The following is a 13,499-nucleotide window of genomic DNA, read 5'->3' on the forward strand; positions in this document are numbered from 1 at the left end:
CTGAAGAAAGAGGAGAAAAAAAGCATCTTAAACCACTATGGTTTATATTTGTATAACAGTTTTATAAGCAAGGGAGCTGAAGTTTATTCACAGAACTTTACAGCAGTGACTCCAACATTTTCTTTTTGGTATAAACTGAGCAATGACTGCACATTAGTGAGAAATGACATCAACCACTACTGGAAAGTTTTTTACCATTTCTGCAGAAGTTTTTCAACAGTTCACGATGAACTGCCTGGTCTAAAATGACATGTGAAAGGGACAGATTAAAAAAAAAAAAAAAGTTTATCTTCTAAAAGGAATTATGTTTTCTGTGAATTTATTTGTGAATAATTATATGGACAAGAAAGAAAAGAATACTAATTCATAGAGACTAATAGCTGCAAAAGCAAATTAAATAATGTTCTCCAGGACTTCTTCATTGTTAAAATTATAAGCCTGCAAGGGCATGTCACTTGTCAGTAAAATACTATTTTTTTCTTTCAATTAATAAAGTATTTAAAATTTGGCTTAAAGAATGTTTTCCTCCATAGCCATCAATGGCTCATGACAAAAACATTTCTCATGTAGTCCATTATTGCACAGCTGAAAAGGAAAGCATTAATTGCCTCCTCCTGATTACTTTTATTACAGCAATGAAACCATAGCAAACATATTAGTAAACATAAGAAAGGATAATACAACATGACACTTGACTTTGACAAGATATCTTAATTCCCAGCTACTTTGTGCCTAAAGAAATGATGCATTGGCTGCAGTTCCTGAGTTCTTTCAAACTTGACAAGGATGGAAACAAAGGACTGACACTTTGAAGTGAAATTCAACCTGCCTCCCCTCTTGCCCCCCTCCCCTGCCATCCCAATGTGTAAAAAGTTTATTAGCTTTGTATGAAATTAGCACAATCTCAGCAAAAAGTAAAACCTTTGTTCACAAAGTGAAGCATACATTAGGGCAAAGAAGGAATGATGAATGCGTAACAGTTTACAACTTTGGACAACAATGTAAAACAGCATTAAGAGTAAAGATGAAGTCTTTCATGCATTCAAGTTTTTCCCTGCATCTCTAACAGCATCAGTGCTCAGAGATCTTTGTTTCAACATCCCCATGCTGAACGGTTCACAAGCAGGTGAAAGAGACAATTGGTGGAAGTGAGATAGTGGGCAGCAGTGACCATAGGAACATAACAATAGCAGCAAAACATATCAAGACACATTTTCAGTTCCAGGATGACACTTAAAGCCAAGATGAAGAGGAAGACCACGCCCACGATAAATGTGATAATTGGGATTCAAAACTGAGATAGTGGAAAACCTAAGTATTTCCAATTCAGACCAATCCCCCTGATGTAAACAGAGAAGCCTGCTTCCTGCAGTCAACATAAGCATCTTAAACATGAGGCTATCATTTATCATGCGGGAAGTTTCTGTTTTTCTCATATGCATCTACATGCCTGCATGCTGCACTTGCATGCTTAATCTCCAACATGCCCACAAAAGCAAGACTTCAGGCTTCTTACAGTGCAGAATTATTTAGCTATTTAAATGTCCCGTTTTCCAGTCAGCTGTAGCAGATGGAAGAGAACGACAAAAGGAAAGATTTTGCTAAGATTCAATATTACGTGATGAAACCATCCAAAAGGGTTGAAATACAGTATTGTAAGAGGCTGGCAAGCTAACTTAGAAATGGCTTTTTAAAAAGCATGTTGGATCATATTGTGCACTGTTGTCTTATGCCACAAAATAAACACCTTTATGGCAGTACATCTGTATTTACAAAATTCGTGCTAATGTTACAAAATATTGTACCCCAGAATTAAAATGAAAGAAAGATGTCTTATTTTAAAAACAAAAAGGCAAGCCAAAAAAAGGCATACTCCAAAATAGAAGTTAAAATCATAACAGACACAGCTGCACAGGGAAGATTAGCATACAGATTACGGAAAGCAGTAAAATATTTGTTTCTAGCACCACCTAATAGGTCTAAAAGAGACAGCAGGAATTTTTCTGTCTAAAATTTATTATTTTTTATCTAGTTACTTTACAAATTAGGCCCACATTTAGAGAAGAACTGCATCTTCCAACAGTAACCCTATCTTGATCCGTTGTTGTACTATAGTTCCAATAAAGAAAGATGTCTCACCAGCACTTTTTTCCTCCCCTATCACTAGCAGTTAAGTATTAATTTGTGCTCTGAAAACTAGCATTTCTATCTTTAGCATATAAAGGTAAAAAAAGAGAAATAATTCGGCTGTCTCTGACCTTCAAGATCACTTACTTCTTCTGGCCAGGAGGGGAAGCTAGTGCTATGTATTTTTGTCACACAGCTTGGACGTATTCTGAATACAAAAGGATTTATTATTACCTCATTACAATCATAAATCTATCCTGTTCAGCTACAGCAGTGTTCTAACAACCTGAGGAACTTAAACACATTCAACATTTACGTGGAGTACATTCAGTGGGATTCAGAATGTAAAACACTGAAGTCACACCTCTGCCAGTATGAGTTCCCACCTTGGTTTTAATCTGGAGGGTTACTCACGTAAGACCAGTGGAACTGGACTGTTTGGGAGTCCTTTACAGTGAGCTTTGCACTTCCCAGCAGAATTGCCATTGGCGTCTCAATGGTTGCTGCAGTAAGTTAGGGATGTCCCTACAATATACACTGTATGTGGGAATGTCATCTTATTTCCTACAAAAGACAAACAAAATACAAAGCATAATTTTAACCAGTAGCTCTGTTTCTGTCTTAGGAGACTTACTCAGAAAATCAGTGCGGGAAAGAAACTGGAAACTTCATATAAGTGGTATGAAGACTTGTCCTATAGCACAAGTCATTATTTAAAGACTGTGTTTTACTGTTGAGAATGAAACACAAAACTGCAGCATTCACCTCAGATGATTTGCAGTCATCAGCACCCTTCATCATTTTGAGATCAGATTCAACTGTACCTATTTTGTAATTTTAGAAGCAAAGGAGGTACAGACTGAATGACTGAAACTTTGCCTTCTGAACAAATATTCTGTTTCAGCATATCAGCTTTAAACAGAAATAGCTATTTTGTTGTTTAAAGAACAGTGAGAAAGGGCATCTAACATTGCTGTGGAAAGAAAACAGTAGTCAGACGTCAAAAGCTGTACCTAGTTCTTTCCAAACTTTCCAGCTTTGTATCTATTTGTCCCTAGTTCAATGCAGTTTCAGACTTTCTGCCCGCCTTGGAAAGGCCAGCAGCTCTACCAGCTCCCAGGAGTGCTCCAACTCTCAACTCTGTCCAGACAGGCCAGATTCAAATCTTCAGGAGATGAAACATTCAAAGATGAGTGCAGGGATATCCAAAGAAAGTGCTGTTTTATATACATACATACCATTCTTTGTCCTTGTTTGCTGTGGTTTTTTTTTTTTTGTTTTTTTTTTTGTTTTTTTTTTTTTTTTTTTTTTTTTGTTTTTTTTTTTTTTTTGTTTTTTTTTTTGTTTTTTTTTTTTTCAGGAGAATATATTCCTAGTGTTATCTTCTCATGCAGCAAGACTGATACTAGAACACAGTAAACAGATGCCAAATACTTCAGTTAGGACAACAGTCACCACTAGTCAAGGTCTGACAGAATGTCTTATGTGCCAATTAGATATTAAAAATTTACCTGATATGACAAACAAGCAAAAAAATCAAGTGTTGCATTAAAAGTATTCAAGGTCTCCTTCACTGAAGTGTCTCCTCCCCACCACCATTTTGCTGACTTTGTGTGCCTACTTACTCTAAAAAAAGACTGAATGGGTGGGGACTGGATTAGAGCAGCAGGGTTACAAGGGGAATGAGATGTTTCTTGAATTGGTTTCTGATATCTCATTGGTTTCTCTATGTTTCTCATATTTTCTGCCAAATCTTGGACTATACAGATTATTTTTTCTTAAAGTGCAACTGCTTAAAGAAAAAAATATAATAATTAAAAAAAAAAATCAGAGTTCAAATCAAAGCCCTCAGCTCTTTAGCCACATCTTCAAGAATGACATTTCACCTCTTCTGCACTGCTGTTCAACTGAAGGAAAAGTAAGTCATTCTAATCCTCACTCATTTTAATTGGTGTTCTGGAAAACAGCATTTTGTGAGTTAAAGGCTCATGATCTGTCCATCTAATTGTGCAAAGCCTAAAAATTCTGATGTCATCTCCTTAGAGTGAACCCATTCTTAGAACTAAGCTTATGACAAGAATAAAAATTGCATCAACAATCTGTTTTAATGACACTGTTTGTATCATTTCCAATTACAAAAGTAACATTTCTCTAAAGTCATTAGTGCCCTGCCATTATAGCTGTCACCACTTCTCCAGTCTCGCTGCTCTGAGAGCAAAGAGTCCCCGTAGGTTCCTGCTTGGAATATTGATAAGCCTCAGGAAGAGCTCTTCTCCAGATGGTCTCCCATCAGGCATTCGTACTCCAGCCGTTCCCACTGAGGGTTAAATGCTATTAGCAGAACACACTCTCCAGCAGAAAGTGAGGCTTGTCACTAGGATGAGCTGTGCAAACGACTACATCTGTTAACTGTAGCACAATTCCACTTTAACTTCATAGGCGTGTGGAACAAGGAGCAGAAGGGGAAAATATTCTTGCCTGTTTTATGTTAAATCAATCTGTCTCGGTAAGCATGAAAATATGCTCAAGTGACTAAGGGACCACTTCCTCAACATTGACATCTCTGACAGAATTCAGTTCTTAAACATTCAGACCAGGCCCTAAACATTCAGTCACAGCACAGTGCAGGAAAGCATCCAAGAAAGCATCAAGGACACCTGTGCTATTCCCAATGGGCATTTTTTAAGGTCACAGAATCACAGAATTTTCTAGGTTGGAAGAGACCTCAAGATCATCGAGTCCAACCTCTGACCTAACGCTAACAGTCCCCACTAAACCATTTCCCTAAGCTCTACATCTAAACGTCTTTTAAAGACTTCCAGGGATGGTGACTCCACCACTTCCCTGGGCAGCCTGTTCCAGTGCCTCACAACCCTTTCAGTGAAGAAGCTCTTCCTAACATCTAACCAAAAACTCCCCTGGCTCAACTTAAGCCCATTCCCTCTCGTCCTGTCACCAGGCACGTGGGAGAACAGGCCAACCCCCACCTCGCTACAGCCTCCCTTGAGGTACCCATAGAGAGCGATAAGGTCGCCCCTGAGCCTCCTCTTCTCCAGGCTGAACAAGCCCAGCTCCCTCAGCCGCTCCTCGTAGGACTTGTTCTCCAGGCCCCTCACCAGCTTCGTTGCCCTTCTCTGCACCCGCTCAAGCACCTCGATGTCCTTCTTGTAGCGAGGGGCCCAAAACTGAACACAGTACTCGAGGTGCGGCCTCACCAGAGCTGAGTACAGGGGGACGATCACCTCCCTAGCCCTGCTGGTCACACTGTTTCTGATACAAGCCAGGATGCCGTTGGCCTTCTTGGCCACCTGAGCACACTGCTGGCTCATATTCAGCCGACTATCCACCATCACTCCCAGGTCCTTCTCTGCCTGGCAGCTCTCCAACCATTCCTCTCCCAGCCTGTAGCTCTGCTTGGGGTTATTGCGCCCCAGGTGCAGGACCCGGCACTTGGCCTTGTTAAACTTCATGCAGTTGACCTCAGCCCATCGGTGCAGCCTATCCAGATCCTCCTGCAGAGCTTTCCTACCCTCAAGCAGATCGACACACACACCTAACTTGGTGTCATCTGCGAACTTACTGAGGGTGCACTCGATGCCCTCGTCCAGATCATCGATGAAGATATTAAAGAGGACCGGCCCCAGCACCGAGCCCTGGGGGACGCCACTAGTGACTGGCCTCCAACTGGACTTGGCTCCATTCACCACGACTCTTTGGGCCTGGCTATCCAGCCAGTCTCTAACCCAACGAAGCGTGCACCAGTCCAAGCCAAGAGCAGCCAGTTTCTTGAGGAGAATGCTGTGGGAGACGGTGTCAAAAGCCTTGCTGAAGTCAAGGTAGACCACATCCACAGCCTTTCCCTCATCCACCCAGCGCGTCACTTTGTCATAGAAGGAGATCAGGTTTGTCAGGCATGACCTGCCTTTCATAAAGCCATGCTGACTGGGCCTGATCGCCTGCTTGCCCTGCAAGTGCTGCATGATGACTCTCAGGAGGATCTGCTCCATGAGCTTTCCTGGCACTGAGGTCAAACTGACAGGCCTGTAGTTTCCCGGGTCTGCCCTCCGGCCCTTCTTGTAGATGGGCGTCACATTTGCTAGCCGCCAGTCGATTGGGACCTCCCTCGATAGCCAGGACTGCTGATAAATGATGGATAGTGGCTTGGCCAGCTCCTCTGCCAGTTCCCTCAGTACCCTTGGGTGGATCCCATCCGGCCCCATCGACTTGTGCACATCTAAGTGCCGTAGCAGGTCACCAACCAGTTCTTCATGGATAATGAGGGCCACATCCTGCTCCCCATCCCCTTCCACCAGCTCAGGGTACTGAGTATCCAGAGAACATCCGGTATTGCCGCTAAAGACTGAGGCAAAGAAGGCATTGAGCACCTCCGCCTTTTCCTCATCTCTTGTAACTAAGTTTCCCCCTGCATCCAGTAAAGGATGGAGATTCTCCTTAGTCCTCCTTTTTGTGTTGATGTATTTATAGAAACGTTTTTTGTTATCTTTAACGGCAGTAGCCAGATTGAGCTCCAGATGAGCTTTGGCCTTCCTAATTTTGTCCCTGCACAGCCTCGCTACTTCTTTAAAGTCCTCCTTAGTGGCCTGCCCACTTTTCCAAAGCTTATAAACCCTCTTTTTCCTCCTAAGATCAAGCCACAATTCTCTGTTGAGCCAGGCCGGTCTTCTTCCCCGCCAGCTCGTCTTTGGGCACGTGGGGACAGACCGTTCCTGCGCCATTAAGACTTCCCTCTTGAAGAGCGCCCAGCCTTCCTGGACTCCTCTGCCCTTCAGAACCACCTCCCAAGGGACTCCACCAACCAGTGTCCTGAGCAGCTCAAAGTCAGCCCTCCGAAAGTCCAATACAGCGGTTTTACTGGTCCCCTCCAACACAAACCATTATGCGATTCTGTGATTCCCAGGTACAAAGCTATCTGTCTCAGTACCTCAGGGGCTTTGAGACTCAGCTAAGTAGAAGAAAAGCTGGCCCTCACGCCTCTCTTTTCTGGTCTTTGTCACTACTATAAATAAAATAAAATAATAAAGGTGTTGGTCTCTCTTTTCCCCATCTTATCTCTACTTACTTTTAACGTGAGAAATTGTCCTTTCTTCCCCCCCTAGAAATCCATGTGTCAGATGACATCTTATCTTTACACTGCAGAAAGTAGAGAAGCCAGCACAAATTCGCTAGTCAAAGCCCTGACTCTACAGGACAGAGATATTCCAGTATGCTACATAAAACTAGTAGTGTAGACCACAAAGGTACTTATGTTTAAGCAGTTAAATCTGGTTTGGTTTTGTTACTGTAGTATTAAATGTCAAGACAGGTGGCAGACCAAGTTCCTTAACCATACAATAGGATATCTCCAGTCTCTTCAGTTAAGAGGCAGACCCCACCAACCAGAACCTTCAATGATTTTCAAATAAGCAAGTACAACCCTCATTTCATATTCTTCAGCAAGCAGAACTATATCTAGAGAAATATATAAATGTAAAAATCAAACCTCCTTTATTTGTCACAGATCATTCCTCTGACCTTTTCAGCTAATTTTGTATCATATCTATTTACAGTTATATTTTAGAATGAAACATTTAATAAATAATGTCAGTAATACAGCAAGCATTCTGAGCTCTGATGGGCAATTTCCTAATTGGATTCTCCCACCATCCACACAAATATTCCTGGATTACTTCATGATGACTACAGCGTCTCAGAAGCTCAGACAACAGGGCAGCATGTATTTTAGTGAAGGTTATTTCTGAAAAGTTTATGGTTGGCCTTTCTAGAAGAAGGCTGCAAGTACAGACCAAATGTTAGTTATCTAACTACATGCTTTCATAATTCGTGCACTGTAATATGCAGAGACCAAGTTTTAATGTCTAACCTGCAAAAGAAATGTTACTCTTTCTTGTTCTTGATGATCTTTGAAAAAAGTGAAAGCACACGCACAAATGGGGAAAAAAAACTTTTGCCTCCATCTTTCACTTTAACATAATTGTTGAATGTGCTTTTTGTTGTTGTTTTGTTTTGTTTTTACTTATTTTTAAAGAATGACCCTTGGATGCTGGCTAGATAAATATTTTAACACTTACTTGAGAAAGAACAGTAAATTCTTGCCAAAAATTTAAGACTTGTTTTAGCTTAAAAAGGTATCAGAGAAATAGAGTCAAAAAAGAAAAGGCAAGAACAAAAAGGTTTCATCCAAAGGATCTATCCTTGCCAATTAGCTTAATTAAACTTTTCTGAAGATTAAATCTGGATATTCCTCACAATCAATGTCCAGAATATACAAAATTTAGTATTTTGACACAATTATGAGTGTAAGAATCCAGGTATTAGGCCAAATTCCCCACCTCACCACTCCCTCATTCCTCATTCTCACAAGAGTATTATCTTTTGTCAAGATTCACAGGAAAATAGGATTGAATCTTGCTGTATTTCTAGCAGGGTGACATCCACTATAGGTAAGCACAAAATATAACCTTTTTTTTTTTTTCTTTTTTTAACCCCATAAAACAAAACTATTTGGCTAAGCACTCATCCTACTAAAAACGCTTGAAAGCCACAGACTGGAAGTGATGTTGCAAAATTCAGTCCCAAAATCTATTAAGAGAAGTGCCACAAGAAAGAAATGAAGTAATCACTTTACTCAGCTCTCCGGTCAATAGCTTTGAAGTATTAGTGAGATCTCAACCAGACCATAATGCTGTTTCAGGCACCTTACTATAAGGGAGGTAAGCAAACTGGAATCCAGAGGAAAAAAACTTCATCAAGTGCCTCTAAAAGCAGAAGAAAAAAAAAAAAAGAACTTTAAAAATTATTTTTTTGGAAAAAGGAGAAATGGAAAAGTAGGGCAAGGGGCAGGAATGTACGTATCTTCATAGGCATCATCAAGATGTCAGTGAATGACTCACGGCATCACCAACAAAGGCAGACTAAGAAGGAATCGGGTTCATTTGTAGAAAGGCAGATTTAAACCAAAAGTAGAACAAACTTTCTAACTACAAAGATTATAAAGAACTAGAAAAGAATACTTAGGGAGACTGTGAAATATCTTCCATTTGATTTTTATCCAATCCCTATACTCAGTCCTTCTGTCCATACCACCTGAAAGAGCACATGATGCAGCCAACCCACCACCTGACTGGGATTTACTGCACTTCTCCATATGCATAGCATGTACAAGGCTCAACAACTTGTTACATACAGCTTTCATGAAAACTACTCTCAACTGTTCATGCACCAAAAAGTCGCATTTTCCATTTGCAGTCTCTTTCTTGACAGTATCTGAAGAGCACACTTGCAAAAACAGGACAACTAGCAGAGGGCTGCCACTCACTATTCCCAACAATTCACACTGCCCATCCATTGCTGCTTTTGCTTCCTTCTCCCTCATGATCATTTCTCAAACCCAGATCAGAAAGCTGGCACAGGTCGAGTCCTATCAGCAACAGCAGCCCCCTGCTGTACATCCTGAACAGGTAATGGGTATGTGGACAAAAGCATATCAGCACTTTTGCAACAGGGAAGGATGAAGAGACCCCATCTACCTCCCAGAGCTTGCTCTTGAAATGCTTCTCGGGAAAGCAAGCAGCAGCAGGACTGTTGACATGTGCTGGAAGGCCAGAGTCTGAACAACTATTTTCCTGGAGGCAAAGCAAATGACCTACAAAGTTCTTGAGCTCCCTTTCTGCATTACATTTTCAAAACACTGTTTTTGCTGTTGCTATTTTTTTTTATATATATTTTCCCCTCGCCTCATAGCCCTCAGACTTTTAGATCAATCTGTTTAGAGGAAGCAATTCATACTTTCTCTGAAGAACACAGCATCTGTTCCACTGTGAGATCTCCCCCCCTTGCTGGGTCAGCTTGAGCCAGAAGGAAACCACATGTAGCAAGTCCATCCAGATTTTTCCCTTTCCTCCAGTAGGCTCCTAAGAGGCAGAATTAGTTTACAAGATGGGGTGGAAAGAATTGAAGCAGATCTGTACTTTTTTTTTTCTCCTTTCTCTTTTTACATATCAGGACTACGATCTCTCATTTCCTTTCATCTCTTTATTCAACTTTCCAGACAAAAATAGAATGAGATCATCACTTAAGCACATTTGATGAGACAAAAATGTGTTGTGCACCCCAAGCTTTATTCTGTCATTAACACTGTGTATTTCCGACATAGTATCACATGATTATCACTGAAAGGCCCTATAGTGTATATAAAGAGAATAACCACCTGTAGTGTGAAGTAACTTCTGTATTGCATGAAGAACTGGACCCTACGCAATGGCTATGCCAGTTGGTAGCTAATTTACTGGGTACCATACAGATGGGATTGAGCTCCATTTTTCAGGTACAGCAATTTTTAGGTACATCTCTATTTTGATATTCAGGGATAATGCATGCACAACTCCCAACAGATACTGCTAGAGAACAGCAACAAGCACAGTTGGCTCCTACAAGCACACAGACCCATTTGTTTGGTTGTTATCTTCAAATCTGAACTCTTATGAAAAGTGACTTTAAAAGGAGCACAAACAAATTTGGTGCACAACAAACCCATACTGAGCAAAGTAAATCACTGCTCTCCATTCCTACCTCTGCCTTGAAAATAACGTCTTATAGGGCTTGCCTTCTGTAAGGAAGGTAATTTAAAATGTAATTCCTATTGCAGTATTTTTACTTCAGTAGCAAACCAGCAATTCCAGGTTAAATTTGTCAGACTTGCAGTCTGCAAGTTCTGCTTCCCATAAGCAATAAAGAGAATACTTTTATTTAACATACCTATATAAATAAAACTGTTGTTTTTCCAGGTACATGCTAAATGCCTTTTTACAGTACCTCATGTAATTTTTACTCTACTTTTATTAACCAACCCTTTTACTATGCTCTCAGCAACTCCATAAAGAACTTGGAGGTGGAAAGACTTCGGAAAGAGAGAGCAGGCTACATGGAATGAGGCAGGAACTTCACAAGGCACATTCTAGTTCTGCATTTGAAAAACAGACACAATACAGATCATAGATTATACACATGAAAGCACAGAAACTGAGAGTGCCTAAATTTTATATGACTAAAGAGGATATCGTCAGTCTATTGCTACATTACATGGTATTGTTTCTGGCGATTTTAAGAAATGAAGCCAGCCTTTACTGACATTCTAGCCAGCACTTAAAAACACATTTTATTCTATCTTTTTATGACAACTATATATTTTTAATGAAAACATATCGTCAAATATGTTTTAAGTATGCTACCTCCCTGGTTTTGTTTTGTTTCAACTATTTATTGCCGTAAGAAGCTCAGATGATCAAAGAAACCTCAACCTTGTTTCTAGTGCTATAGGTCCAGCCCAGTTCCCATGTAAATACTAACTTTTACACATGCAGGCTTTCACCCACAATTGCTGTACATAGAATATTTGTGCTTCAGATTGATTTTAGATAGAAACTTAAACATGCAAGGCAACATCTGGTATCTGTGCATCCACCCAGCATGTGGAAGCCAGTTACAACCATGTTTTCCAAACTTGCGTGGCAATGAAAGGTTACCATATGGAGACGACTAACGGCATTATTTAGATTAGGTTTTCAGCTACACTCAGTCCCCCCCAAGGGTCATTTCCTGTTTATGCGACAGGCATGTCACATTTTTCAGGCATACTACACAGAGTTGTAGATACAATGAACTCTGACTGAGTGAGCTCCTTGTATACAACACCTGTGAGGCCACAGTGATTTCCCATGCAAGGAAGCACAGCAGTGTTTTACAAAACACCAGGGGTGACCAGAGCACAGAGACAAACAAAGGCAAGGCCACATACTCTGCATATGCTTTCATCCACCTTACTGTTGAAAGAAAAACCATGCCAGACAACACTGAAACACGGCACACATGATGAAACTACTCGTAATGATCAGGCCATCCTTTCCCTGCCCCAGTCCCGCACGATGCTCATACACATGGCAGCCTCCTGTATGTTGAGCTGTGAAGCTCCAGGTCTGATCAACGTGTCTAGGATCATTTCATGCAACTGCACGGCCATGTGGATCAACCACCCACCCACAGCTGCTGGCACAGAAAAGTACATTCCCTTGATGTTCTCAAGTGACCGTAAGAAAAATTTGTCAGCAAACAGATCTGCTTGTACCTTCTCAGCTAGTCACTCCTCTTCTGCCTGCCCTTCCAACACTTGGTTCGCCAGCTTCATCAGTCCCACCACCACAGATCCTCTCCCTCCTCCCCAACACGGCCATAGGAGGTAGATACATCCTAAATCTACATCTGACAGAAGATAAGGGGATTCACTTCTACTTGTGTCGTCATAACCCAAGCAGCCCAGCCTGTAAAAAAAAAATCACCAAGTTCAATGACCTTTCCTTTCCTGCTATATACATACCTATTTTGCTTCTGTTGATCACCTGCAATCCAGATTAATCTGGGACTTGTATGCCACTAACAGATCCCCCAAGACAAAACACGTGGCTCCTCACTGGCAGTATGCTCTGCAGAATCAGGCTCCTCAAGCAGGAGGCTCCTACCTCCAGTAACTGTTTACAGTGTTGCATATGCCCTGTCAATATCCAAGCACTTTTCTAGGAAAAAGTTTTGAAGATTATTTTTTAAAAAATATTTTGAATATAAAAATGCAAATGCTTCTTTCTATAACTGCGAACTCATTCTATTCAAACTAAACCCTACTGCTATATAGCTGTTCAAATTTTCTCCTGTGTCTTGCAGAAATCATGGGAACATTTACTGCAGTGTCTCGATTCCTGAAAAAACAAGAGGAATACAATGGGTCAAGAAAACAGACTGGTCACACAGTGCACACATTATATTCTGAATTAGCATCAAATTAACTGTTACGAGAAGAGGCACAAAGAAACCCATACACAAATTAAAACTTACTCCATGAAAGAGTTTTTACAAAGCTCCTCTCCTGGCACCACATAAAAATCCATCTCCTCGAAACATAATTCTTCAGAGCACACAGATCAAGGTAGCTTCTTTCTATACCACTTAAGAAAGTGGCATGGACCAAATCCAACAGACACAGGCATCAAGCTGTGTTTGAGAGGTTTGTAAAGTTTGTTTGTAGTAAAACCATTGCCTGAGTCATGTTCAAAACGAAGCCATGTTTGGATCAATTTTTAAAACAGTGCTGCTGCCAGCACCAAGGCCTATGGTGATTTTGACTTGAGGAGACCGGTCCACAAGTTTGAAGAAATATCTGATGGGACAGCAGCCATCTTTCAGTCTCTACACATTTATCTGAAAATGCTCAGGATTACCAATCCCAAAAGTATCAGTAAAAGGCAGAAGTGAAGGGCTCAGAAACGAGACAGACTGTGCTTTCCTGCCAAGAACCAAGTGCTCTG

Source organism: Aythya fuligula, chromosome 4 (genome assembly GCF_009819795.1).
Source record: "Aythya fuligula isolate bAytFul2 chromosome 4, bAytFul2.pri, whole genome shotgun sequence".
In the NCBI taxonomy this organism is placed as follows: domain Eukaryota; kingdom Metazoa; phylum Chordata; class Aves; order Anseriformes; family Anatidae; genus Aythya; species Aythya fuligula.